Raw genomic sequence first — 14,099 nt, 5'->3', positions numbered from 1 at the left:
AGATGGGGTCGTGCAAAGCATTTGGCCCTAATTTTCGGCCACCAAAAAGCATGCAAATGACATGTGTACATCTCCAAATGACTCCACGTTCAAACCTCCTAAGTTGGGCACCCAAAATTTATTATTTGCAGGTATGACAGATGCTCTTATGCATCTTACAACCGTCATGACTTACAACATTTACAGCTGTAAGAGAGTCTATCAGAAATGACTAATTTAGTTTATTCTCTTACAACTCGTCATAACCCAACTTGGGCACCCACCTTCTCCATGCAAAAGCTATCTCCTGCCACTTGTCCAATATGTCATAGAATCTGTCATAGGCTGACACTTGTCAAGATCCTCAAAGTGGGAAGCCTACCTCCACATGTACAACATATGTGTCATACAGTCATCGTCAAGTAGGATGCCTCCAAGCATGTGGCTCCCACTAGATGACTAGACATTTGTAGGCAAATAATAAATAAATAAATACAAAATCAATATTAGGATTTGCAAAGGTTGAGACACCCTAATCCCAACAAGCTAATGATAAAGCACCATGTGGATGCAATGTGGTCATATGTGAGTTCAGTATGTGAATTTGGTAGGAAAGGTTATGTTCTATTACAAAGTCTCATTTTCATCAATTACAAGGGTATTTTCTTATTTCACATAGTTGTTACAATCTAGGAGGTTGGAAAACCCACAAGTGGGATGGAGGTTTATTCCTATCTCTAGTTTTATTCTCGCTTAGAGATCAAATGTACTATTTAAGAAATGATTTTTATAAGAGTAGATAGTTTTAAATGTTCATTTGAATGAGTATTTTAGTTTTGTTTATCGTGTTCAATTTCAATTTTCCCTTGTGTGAGGAGTTATGAGGAATAATGGTTTAGTGGGATTGTGATGTTATGTTTCATATCTCTTAATTGATAGAGAGAAGGTGTGCCTTGACAAAAAATTGATAAGTTATTTTCTACCACTAATGGGTATTGTCAATGCTAGAGAAGTAACTCAGCTTAGGTTGGTTATCTGATTTGTGTGTGTTGTTAGGTAACTAGTTAACAATTGAAGATACACTTGAGGGTTATAGGCATAGTTGAAAAACTCTGCGAGTACTTGCAAGACTCGCGAGTACTCGTGGGTCATTTGCTCAGTCGAGTCACTCGTGGAAAGACTCACAGAAATAAAAACTCAGTGTATTTAAATGTAAAATTAAAATTATGAGACATGAAATTTCAATACTATGATGTTAAATTAATACTATTATGACTTAAATAGTTTTCTATTAATATATGTTTATTCTAATATAATTAAAAAATAAATTTAATGACATTAAATTTATATAAGTGTGTGTTTTTTAAGAATATTTAAAAAAATATACTTTCAAATGTTCGATAAAGTTGTCGAGTTTTTGCGAGTCCTAAGTTTTTTAAATATTTTGTGCTTGTCGAATCATTGTCGAGTCCGAGTTTTTCACCTATTGTTATAGGTATAAGGAATTACCAAGATAATGGTAATTGGAGTTGGACAATGATGAATCTTTCTCATACTACATGTGGCACAAAGCGTGAGAGGCACACAAATAAATGAATTTTACCATGATCATGTCAAGTAGGGTCAAGAAGAAACAATGCATATTTAAACTATAGGAGGCAGAATTGGAGGTATAGGACTAGTAAGTGTTGCTTACAAAAGATTGTTAAGGTTACAAGTAGAAAGGTGAGTGAAATTTATAAATACACCAAAGTATTTGTTTGTATCCCTTTAGATCAAGGAAGGTTTGTTAGCATTTGTGATACAAAATATTTTTTGTGTTAGTATAAAGTGTTACATAATGCTACTAATATGTTCATAGTTAACTACAATTGAATAGGTGATTGTTAGAAAGACATTTACAATTATTTGTTGGTCAACAAGGTTGTTAATGAATCATTCCTTTTAGAACAAGGAAAGTTTGTTAAATAATATAATCTAAAGTTAGTTGGATAATTTTATTAATTAGATTTGCAAGTTGAAAGAATAGATAATTTGAATAATTACCATCAACAATTCACAAACTAATAAATAATTTAAGTAGTTATCTAGATGGAAAGAATAACTTTCTAATAACCAACTATTATATTAAACCACCATAATATCTACTCAAATTATCTATTTCATAATTGATCACCAAAATTATTAATATATATTCTCTTTTTCAGTAAAAAAAGCTATAAATATTATTATTCAAATATTTTTTAAATAATTATTATTAATTAAATTTTTAAATATAAAAATAGTTTAAACAATTAGACTTTACAAAACTATTATAATTGAACAATAAATAATTTTTAGTATATTTATACATATTAATTTTGATAAAAAATGCTTGTACAATTTGAGATTTGTGTGATCTTGCATCTAACAAATAAGGAGTTTTATTAATTAATCCACCAATATTGTCTTCCATCTCCAAATGTTTGAAGTTAAATAATATTTTCCCTTTCTTGAAAATAGAGGCCGTCCTAAAGACTTAAGTTTCCATGGAAACTCCCTTTTAAATCTGTTCATTATCTTAACCACTAACCCATGATATAATTTATTCAGCGAGAAACATATCTAAAAGCCACCAACTGCAGGCTGTCCCATAAATTATCTTTAGCCTAGTGAATGTTAAAATTGATTTCTTTCTTTTTTCTTTACGAGCACAAGTGAAATAGTTGCAAGTTTTGTATGCTACCAAACAGAACTCCTCTCTACATTGATCCAATGATGACAATGCATGTTTTAAATATGAATGCAATATTTTTAATAATGTCTATAAAACCAAACAGTCTATAAGACCATCGATAATCAGCAAATAAACACTAAAAAATTCACAAAAAAAATTTTCACAGTCCATGACACCCGGGATAATTAGCAAAACAGATAAAAAAAAAATTCGACGACACCCGACTAAGAAAAAAATCCACAAAGTAAAGCACGACAATTTCGCCGCTTGTGAATGGCAGTACAAATTTGGCTTCGGTAATTACTCCATCTAAACGCAACTTGCACTTCCTCAATCTCGTGCCCTCCTTAATTCAATGTTGTATATATCGTGCCCTCCACGCTACACACAGGTTAGTAAAGTATGGCTTCGCAAACGCGCCGATTTTCTTCGTTTCGTCATTCTACTCATTAATACTAAGCGAGAGAGAAAAAAAAAAGGTTAAGGAGCAAGGAATGTCTGCTCCTCTAATGTTGCAGAATTCATCACGCATTATAAATAAATTTCTTCTGGTCCTTTGTACTCAATCATATGTGGCATATGCTATACCTATCTATTTGTTTGTAAAATCAATTATTTCAAAAAAAAAAACCTGCAACTTTGGATATAAATAGTAACTAATTTTACTTTGCCTGAAGCGTATAACAGAGAGGGAAAATGAAGATTCCGTACCAGGGGCTGGCAAACTCGAAGAGCTTCCCCGTAGGCGACAAAATGATGAGGCCAATTTCAGCTTAGCAGAGAACAGATATCTCCTTAGCATTCTTCACCAATACCGCCTTGCGTTTGTATAATGTAACCCGACGATTTACAGGGTCTTGTATTTTTTGCAGATTCACCTTTCCCCTCACCATTCTATTCTGTAAATGCAAATCTTCACCACTCAAACAACTATCTGAATGGGGATATTTCTGTACTTTCTTAAACCTAATTAAATAGCTGATACTCGCAGGTTGTCACAAATGACCAAACACACACAGAATTTGCTGTGTAGTCAACTAAAACGTCAGTTAGGCCTATATAAGAAGAAGAAAGTTCATTAGAAAAAGGTTCATTGGAATATGTGCCTCTGAAACAACTGACATTTTAGTTAGTTGTAAGATTATGTGTTCAGGAAATTATGTATAACACCTAATTCTCCTGATTTAGGTATGCATATAATTAAATTAGATCCAATATTACTGGTTTAAAAGATACCCAAAGAAATTCGGGAAAAAAGCTATGTTAACTGCGAGTCCCCGGGTCCCCGGGATGGAGGGATGGGGATAGGGAAACCGGTTTTTAGGATTTTTTTTCCCGAGGAGGGAGGGGACCGCTATTGTAATTACGAATTCAGGGAAACATCAAAGCAATAAACGTTAGCTAATTACAAAGCTAAATTACAATAAAAAAAATGTCTTGATACATTCAATAGAGCTATGAAAATAAGATAATCAAATCAAATGCAAACCATTACAAACGCGGATATCTCTTCCATAATTTTCTATTGGTTTTCTTTCTCCTTCAAATGAGATTGTGTGGATATCACCTACAAGGTTGCAAGTGTGATGGAAGCAAGATTGCAAAGTGAAAACAACAGCGTAAGAATACTCAAAAAATGTGGTTGAAAATCAATGATGAGAGAGACCAATTTATAAACAAATTGATTAAAGGATGAAATTAGCATGAAAGAGGATGAGAAAAAAAAATTATTCGAAATTGGCACAATGATTTGAAAAGGGAAGGGTTATGACACCTTCTATGTCATGACTATGACGAATTTCCCATGCAAGGTGTGAGGACAAGTTGCTATGTCAAGAGCTATGACATGTTGCTATGTCAACACTTATGACGAATGAGAGAATCGTGATTCTATCTTATGACAAAAGAAACACAAAAATAGGGGAAACTAGAGAGGGATAATTAGGTGGAAATTAGATTTGAAAGTAATTAGTAAATAGGTGGAAAAGAGAAATTAGAAATGAGGAAATTAGGAAATTAGGTGACATTAATTAATAAATTCTGATTTATTAATTAATTCACAAAGGGGACATAATTAGCTAATTAAATGAAATATTTAATTGTTACAAGAGAAACCTAGGATAAATAAATTGATTTATTTACCCTGGAGGGGAATGCTAATTAGGATTAAATAATTAAATCACAAAACCCTAGGAGATACATTAGAATGAAAGGATATCAATTAGGTCATGACAAAACTAAATCAATTGATATAGGGTTGATCGTGATTAAATGATGAAGACTTGATGATTGATAAAGAGTCGATATTGATTGGCAAAGATCAATGAAAAATTGATCAATAATTGACAAGGGGAAATAAATTGATAAGGGTCAATGACTAATCGATCCAAATTGACGAGAAATGACGATTGATTGAGACCGATGACAAATCGATCCAAGATTGATAAAAGGTCAAATGACAAAAGACCAATGACAAACCAGTTGCAAATTGATAAGGGATCGACAATTGACAATTGACAAGGGATCCAAAATGATGATAATTGATCAAAGATGATTGAAAATGATAAAGATCGAGGACAAAACCCTAATTCGACATCAATTGGGATTGAAGATGTCCAATTGACATGATAAGATGATCAGGGCCGAAGATTGCAATTTGAAAATGATATTGACAAGACCTAATTGCAAATGCAAAAAATGTAATCAAGGGGAAAGAAGTGCAGAAGAATGACAAGATATCGACAAATGATAAAGATCAAGTGCGCAACATAGAAGAAATGTTAATAAGATGCAAAAACACTAAAATAAGGTCGCGCGGACATATAAAAGTATGACGCCATAAGCATTAACCATTTTTAGATGCCTACAGTTTGCCCCTCTTTGAGACAATGCGATCACAAGGGTTGTTTCAAAGAACAATCAAGAAATATGCCCCAAACGACAATTAGGATATATGTATGTCCCCTCGAGGAATTGGTCGAAAAAATCTAGAAAAAAGAGGCCAATTTGTCGAAAATAATGCCAGGACTAGACCAAGATGACTTCAAGGATTGATAGAAGAAATGTTAGGAAGAAGAAATTAGATGAACAGTTAGTGGTAAAGAAAACTTGCTTTCACAAATGCACAAATGTAAGTGAGAGCCTTTATTTAATATGGAAAAACAAATGCAATGTACCATGGCAATGAAGGCCGGGGTGATAATGCAATCCCTTTGCGTAAAACAAACACATTGCAGACAAGGAATGAGACAAGACATCCTAAGGCATTACGTGTGTCGAGGGTCAAGGTATGTGTGGCGTTCACAAAGTGAGTGTACTTAACACAAACACCCAAGACAAACTTGCCCCAGAATGGTAGAAACACTCCACAAAGAGAAGACAAAAATAAAAAAGCACCATGAGCCATCCTAGCCACTCTAAATCACTTGGTGACATCATCGAGCAACATAGGAACATGGTCGGAGCCAAAGATAAATCAATGAAAGATAAGACTCACATATTCAAACAAGTCAAACAACCATTCTAATCTTCGTTGTCAAAAGATGATAATGTTGTGACGAAAGGATGATCATGTTGTCTAGTTTTAGGGAATGCAGTACCTCGTCTAAGATAGGACACGGTCTGATTTCAAGTATACCACACCCTATATAAGACCCATGATAATGGTTGACAAAGGACTGATAATGTTGATGTCATTTTGATTGATGCGACAATTGAATCAATTTGAAAGCTTTATTGATTCAACAATTCATCTATTAATGCGTGATTCATTAAGCACAATGTTTATTGTGTTTCTGTTTGATCCCTACTAAAATGTTTGTCTATGTACAAAAGAGCCAATTTATGGATGAAAATGATTGTTTTGGGATTTTTATGTTTTGAAATTTTTAATTTTTGTGCTTTTCTTGAGGACATTTTACGATGTTTTTGGATTATTTCAAGAGAATTTGCAAAAAAAATTATTTTTTGGGATTTTTTCAGGACTTTATTTGTTTTTTAGTGATTTTTATGATTTTTCTCCAAATGTCTAGGAAGGAAAGGAATATGACAAATGGATAAATAATCTTGCTAAAATGTTGGTGGATAGAAGAAAGACATTTGCCATTTATTATGGAGACAAAGCAAATTCAATTTCCAAGGGCTATCGCCCGATGGGATAAGGGATTGGATATGACAATGTAAAGCAATGGCATGACATGAGCGACATGTCAAAAGGTGTTTGAAACCATGTTTTGCATTTTATGTCCTTATGTCGAATCAAGATCAAGAGACGAAAAAAATTGTATGGATGGGTGATTGGGGTATGGATAGGAAAAGCAAGATAAAAAATGGATAAGGGATATGAATAGGATAAGGATGTGATAGGCTAAAGGATAGTGACAGAAGGTTGTAATGAGCCAAGGAATATGGACGAAAGGTTGTAATAAGCCAATGGATAAAGACCAAAAGTTGCGATAGACTAAAAGTTGTAAACAAGATGCATGACATTCATAAAGATCCTCAGACTTGTCCAAATCAATGGTGAAAAAGGGATTAGGAATATGAGGGACGATAGGATAATGGAGGGCGATAGGATATGATAGGATAATGTAAATAAACCTGCCCCCAAGCATGGAATGCAAGAAGTTCATTGATTACGCATGATGCCTGTTTGCAAGGTTTTCGTCAGTGGACGAATTATTTTTCTTTACTATTTTTCCATTTTCTTTTTTTTTCACTTTTTTTCATTTTTTTGCTTTTTTCATTTTTTTAATTTTTGACTTGCAGCAAAAAATGCACACATGATAGGGGATGGAAGAAGGACTCAAACATCTTTTTGTTTGGATATCAACCTTTAAAATTTGCGCTACAATGGACCATGACTATTAAAAGTATGCTCAAAGATGTTGGTAGGATCATGAAATGGAAATGATATGGGACTAAGGCCAGGATTTATGCAAAAGATGAGATCAGAGGGACAAAAGGATGGAAAAGAGGTGTTGGATAATAGAGGGGGTGGAATATTTGGGCTCGAGAAGATGGAAATGTTTGCAAGATCAACATTGGCACACACCTTGAGGGGTGGTGGACTAATGGAGGAAAAATGGATTTGGGATATAGGGATTTTGATGGAGGAAAGGCTAGCGATTTTGGGACATAAGGACCCAAAATGGATGAAGGAGGTGATAGAGGAATAGGTTTGAAAGTTTTGGATGGAGGAATAGTAATTTTGGATGCCAATTTTTATACCTCTTTATACCGTTGTGCTGCAAGGAACCGCTTGGGAACCCACATTGTTTTGGATTTTTTATGCTTTTGTGATTCTTTGGAACGCATTTCTTGCACAAGGGATTTAGGTACGCATATATTTTTTGACTTTGCATTATTTTTCTCAGTGGGCCTTTGTGGCCTTTGGATATTTCTTTTTCTTTTTGGATCATATTTTTCTTTGCTTTGACATGTCTATTAGATTGGATATGTTGATCCTTGAATACATGTGGGTTGCTAGACTTATGACTTTTATGCTTGGCATCCAAATTGCTTGGAGGGTGAAAGGAATGTATGGATGGATAGGAATGATATGAAGGTATTTTGGATGGGCAAAAGGTTCTCAAAGATATGTGTCTTTTCTGACCTTGAACAGGGGACGAAGGGATATAGGGACCTAAAATGGATGGAAGAGATCAAGGGAAAAGCGTATGTTTGGATTTGGGTTTGGTAGGGTTACCAATGTCTTTAGAGTGAGCTATCTAGTCATGACCATTAAGATTTTCTTCAATATGGAGGAAATCTTGCTCATGAAGGTCTACCTCTTTGCCTTTATTAATATTTTGACTCGTAGGATACTCTTTGCTTTGGGAAGAATATGCGAGTCCATTATGAAGTGTATGCGATATGAAAGAAATGATGGGATCATGAAGTGGATTAGATTGGACCAAAGTGGAAGAACCCATTGTGCATGTAGGGTTTTTGTGAACATCTTGTACAAACATGTTAGAATCATGAGGGGGATCGGGATTATGAGGGGGATTAGGATCATGAGGGGGATCGGGATCATGTGGTGGACATGGATCAATGGCAGGCTCTTCATAAGATGGAGTGGGAGGAATAATGGGATCATCAAAGGAAATGAGATCTTAGAACTTGTATATGGAGGATCAAGACATGAAGATGGAGGAACAAGGGGATATTGTGGAGGATATGAAGCTAAAAGGATATTCTCATCTTGATAAGGAGAAAGATCATTGGATTCCTCTTTCGAGATACTCTGCTCTTGACTTTTAATGGGATCACTAGGAATAATCGAAGGGATATCATAACCTTGCTCGGGGAGTGGAATGCCAATGGGATTTAAAAGGATATTTTGGTCATGCAATGGAAGGGAATCATTTTGGATAGGATGGACTAGGATATCTTGATCTTGCTCAGAGAGTGGAATGTCAACATGAATTTGGATAGGATGGACAAGGATAAGGGTATCATCATGAATGTCTAAGAATATGGGATCCTGGTCAATAATTGGATGGAATGGTAAGGTTTCAGGATCTTGATCTCAATTTGTTTTAGGACTCCTTTCTTCATACTCTAAATTATCCTCTTGACACGGGGTTGGACTTTGAACATGCGTGGGGGATTCTGGAAAGGAATCAATGCTTGGACATGAGGGAGATGAGCTTTGAATGAGATGCTCTAAAATAAGTTTTATGGGAAATTAAGTTCATGGTGGCATTGAATCTAGCATTTCTAAAACGTGGCAGGGACTTGCATCATGGATTGGATTAACTTGGAAATCAATCATGGATAGCCCTTGGGGAATTTCATCCTTGGGTATATCATTTCATGAAGATGATATGGAAGGTTCTTGTGAAACTTCAAATGATGTAAGGATAGATGCCACTGGAGAGTCAATTTGGTTACGAGGAGATGAGCCATTGCTAGACATAAGTATACAATTTTAATATTTCTTATAAGGATCGCTTAGGATTCTCTTTAAGAGCTTTGTAGTAGAGCCACCTTTCTTTGGAGACGCATTTGAATCCTTGCGAGATTTTGACATAATTGTGTTTTGATGCTGGATGTTTTTGAAAGGGACTTCATTGAATTGGTTTGGCATGTTTGAAATATGTCCTGGTGTGTGTTGCAACTTGTGTTTTTGAATTTCCGGTTGTAGTTGTTGATAGTAATTTTTTGATTGAGCTTGTTGTAGACACTTAACAATTGGTTGAACCATTTGTTGAAATTTTGTGTTGGGTTGGACAAATTGTTGAAATTGCACCATTGGTTGTGTCAGTTGAAAATGTTGTATATGTTTATTTATTGGTTGTGTATGTTAGATCATTGGTTTTTGCATTGGTTGTTGTTGAATGATTGGTTGTTATTTAATGATTTGTTGTTGTTTCAAGATTTGATTAAAGGAGGCTTGATCAAATGAAGTCTGACTTGGGATTTTGTCAAAATTTGTGTTTGTTGCTTGAAATTGTTTCATCATCTCTATTTGTGAGAGGAGAGTGGGTATGTCTGATCATTCAATGGGCGCTTGTATGTCAACTGGCTCAAGGTTTGGATTTGAACTTTGAAATTTTTGAAGCGTTTTTATCATTTGGGATCTAATCTTATAACTGTTTTTCACTTTTTGTTCTACAATCTCTTTTTCTCGAGCAAATTTTTCCTCCAATTTTCATATCTGGACACTTATTTCATCATAAAATATTTCATCAATATTGCCTTGTTGTTGAGTTGGATAGAATTATGATTGTTGGATTTTAAAACTTGATTGTATTGTGTTATTCATTGGACCAATCATTGGTTGATATGTCAAACTTTGTTGCATTATAGGAGCTTGGAATCTTGTTTCAATAGACATGTCACTATGCAATGTTTTGGGTTTTTTTAAAATTTTAAGGATGCAATGAAATGCGACTAATGGAATGACAAATCCACTTATGTTTTTTTTGGACTTTTTGAATTTGATGCAAGAGCACCAGAGTAGTTCAAACCGGCATTTGGATTTGTTCTCAGTGAGACATCGATCCCGGTATTAGTCTGGTATTAGTGTGTTCTTCCCGATTGGTTTTGCAGTGTATGGAGTGAAGATGAAAAGGGTTGCGGGTTCTGTAACTTGCAGATTGTTGAGCAATATTGTTTTGGGCCTTTTCTGATGTTTCTGGAGGACCACATGAAGTTTTATGCATTTGAAGATGTTCTTGGTGATTTGGGTCGACATGTTATCGTTTACACGTTTCATCATGAACTGGTTGGTCTTTGGCCGACTTGATCGAGTTGTTATTGCTTGTGGATGGTATAAAGGGAAATCTTAGATATTCATTTTAGAAGATGGAGGTCAAAGGGAGGAAGAGATCGAGAAAAGATGTAGTTTTCAAAGAGATTCTAGTCCGGGGGGGACTGAAGCCTGGATGGACTAAGGTCCAGATCAGTGCAGAACAGTGTAGACTATTACCGAAGGCCTATTTGTCGAGCACAAGATCTACAGATCTTAGATTTGTGTTGTATGGATTGTTTAGTAATCCTGGTCTGTGGTCCAGCGTGTGTAGTCGTTGAAGGCTTATATAATTCATTAAATGGTTGTAATGATTGATTTATCTAGTTACCAGTCATATCATGTCTTACTTGTACCAATCAGGTTGCTCTTTATTTGTTTACTAGATAGATCTTATGTTGTGTTACCAGTTGTCTGTATCTTGCATGGTGTTTTGTGTTATAGGCTGCAGGGCAGGGATGTCCTTCATTGGATCTCCCTACCTTGACTACGTCAAGTGGTATCAGAGTTGGTTTGGGAACATGTTGATTGAAGAAGACCCGGTTATGTACAAGTTAGTTGAAAAGGAAGTTGAGGCAGCTTGTAGACTTATTCAGATTGTCGAACGTGAGGCAGTGCAAGGCTTGCAAGCAAACCGCAGAACCTAGAGATTAAGCTTGAGGCAATTAGTGGGTGGAGACTTGAACAGATCGCTAAACTGAGGTAGGTTGTAGGATGGATCAATAGATCACCGAGGAGAGGCAACCAAAACTTGTAGTCAGGCCACCAAACCCTGAGGCAATTGCAAGCACCTACTAACAGATTGCCAAACCAGATCAAGTGATGGGAATCACTTTTCAATTAACCCTGAGAGTCTGATGTAGGAGTACCAGAGTAGTTTAAACCGACATTTGGATTTGTTCCTAATGAGACATCGATCGCAGTATTAGTCTAGTATCGATGTGTTCTTACCAGTTGGTATTGCAGTGTATGGAGCGAAGATGAATCTGGTTACGGGTGGTTTCTGTAACTTGCAGATCATTGAGCGATGTTGTTTTGGGCTTTGTCTGATGTTTTCGAAGGACTACATGAATTTTTATGCATTTGAAGATGCTCTTGGTGATTTGGTTCAACCTGTTATCATCTACATGTTTCATCATGAACCGATTGGTCTTTGGCCAACTTGATCGAGTTGTTATTGCTTGCAGATAGTATAAAGGGAAATCTTAGAGATTCATTTTAGAGGACAAAGGTCAGAGGAAGGAAGAGATCGAGAAAAGATGTAGTTTCTAGAGAGAATCTGGTCCGGGGGGACTAAAGTCCGGATGGGCTAAGGTTCAGATCAATGCATAATAGTGCAGACTGTTACCAAAGGCCTATTTGTCAAGCACAAGATCTATGGATCTTAGATTTGTGTTGTATGGATTGTTTTGTAATCCTGGGCTGCAGTCCAGTGTGTATAGCCGCTGAAGGCTTATGTAATTTATTAAATGGTTGTAATGATTGATTTATCTAGTTACCGGTTATATCATGTGTTACTTATACCAGTTAGGTTGCTCTTTATCTGTTTATCGACTAGATCTTATGTTGTGTTACCGGTTGTCGGTATCTTGCATGGTGTTTTGTGTTATAGGCTGCAAGGTGGGGATGCCCTTTGTTGGGTCTCCCTAGCTTGATTGTGTTAGGATTTTTGGAATGACAATGATATGCAACTAAGTGCAGCCTTAGCAAGTGATAATGCAACCTAGGGCAAAAGTGAAACCTATGTTTTTTGTTGTCTTTGAGGTTTGGACAAACTCTTGGAATGCAAACCTAAGGATGTGACCCTTAGGAAATTGAAATGAAGTCAATATCTTAAGAGGACAAAGGACAAAATGAAAATAGGACAAATTGACAATGTCTCACCTATATGCTTGGATACTAAGCTAGGTTTGACAAAATGATAATGACAAAAGGACAAATATTGGACAAGGTCAAGACTCCCTAACAATGATTTAGGGTTTAATCTAAAGTTTTGTTTTTTGCAAGTTTGACAAAACCTATTTTTGAGACTAAATGCAAAAGGACAATGATTATGACAATGACCCAAGATACGATATGAAAAGGACCTCAAGATGCGTTATGACCTAAGGATATGAAATTATCTAAGGACATGAAATGGACCAAAGATTTGAAATTACCTAAGGATAAAAATGCAACTTTATGTTGTGATATGCATTAAAGCTATGATTGTGACACAGAGATATGACCTAGGGTTATATAATATGACCTAAGGTTTGATGATATGATATGATTTGAACCAATGATATGACATGACCTAATGTTATGAGATTAGGGGGGTAAATGCAAATTTATGACAATGTGAAGTTAACACAAACCTAGGGTTTGGACTATGCAATGATATTGACCTAATGGAAGAAGGAAATATGTAAGGAAAAGATTTATGAGATATAGTTAATATGACCTAAGTGAGGACCTAATTTTGGGATGACAATGACAATGCAAGATGAAACCTAAGCCAAGACCTAGTTTGGGTAGGACAAAGATAATTCAAGATATCACCTAAGTGAAAACCTAGCTTAGGTATGACAATGAAATGAAGACAATGATTTTAAACCGAAGTACAAAATGAGGACACTAAAATGAAAGGTAATGTCTATATGACCTAAAACCTAGAGTTTGAACTATGCCACACCTAACCTAAGTGACATGAATTTTGAAATAAGGATTTCCAATGTTTTGACAAGCCATGTTCAAATGTTGGATGAATACTTGGACAAAAATGTGAACTCTTTGTTTGAACTTCGTTTTGATTTGGAACTTGTGTTTGACTTGTTGGGAACTTGTTCGAACTTTGAAAAATCAAGGTTGTTTATGATCACTTGTGAGAATTTTTTTTCATCCACCTTTTGACAAGCATGAAAGACAAAATGTTCATTTGACTTTGACACAAGACAATCATGCACCTTCAACGAAAAATTCTAAGGTTGCCAAGGACAATATTTTTTGAATCCCCTTACATTAAAATACCACATTCAACCAGATAGTTATAAGCTTGGTAGCACTGGCTCCCCTCCATGACACTCATTTCTATGAGCATACCAAGCTTCAAATTCTTAGGTCATCACTTCCCAAAAATTTACTATCTTGAATTGAGGGGCATATGAG

At 35.4% G+C, this 14,099-nt stretch overlaps 1 long non-coding RNA gene across 2 annotated transcripts in view; it reads right to left on the bottom strand.

The window, feature by feature from the left end:
* Positions 1-3,924, bottom strand: part of LOC131033694 (uncharacterized) — a 73,775-nt gene extending 69,851 nt beyond the window's left edge. The window contains exon 1 of one of the 2 annotated variants that reach the window (XR_009103651.2): positions 3,407-3,924. This is a non-coding gene — a long non-coding RNA (uncharacterized LOC131033694). The remainder of the gene's footprint in view (positions 1-3,406) is intronic. The other variant, XR_009103652.2, reaches the window with a different exon arrangement.
* Positions 3,925-14,099: the final 10,175 nt, after the last annotated feature.

Source organism: Cryptomeria japonica, chromosome 3 (genome assembly GCF_030272615.1).
Source record: "Cryptomeria japonica chromosome 3, Sugi_1.0, whole genome shotgun sequence".
In the NCBI taxonomy this organism is placed as follows: domain Eukaryota; kingdom Viridiplantae; phylum Streptophyta; class Pinopsida; order Cupressales; family Cupressaceae; genus Cryptomeria; species Cryptomeria japonica.
This window is presented reverse-complemented; position numbering and strand designations above follow the sequence as displayed.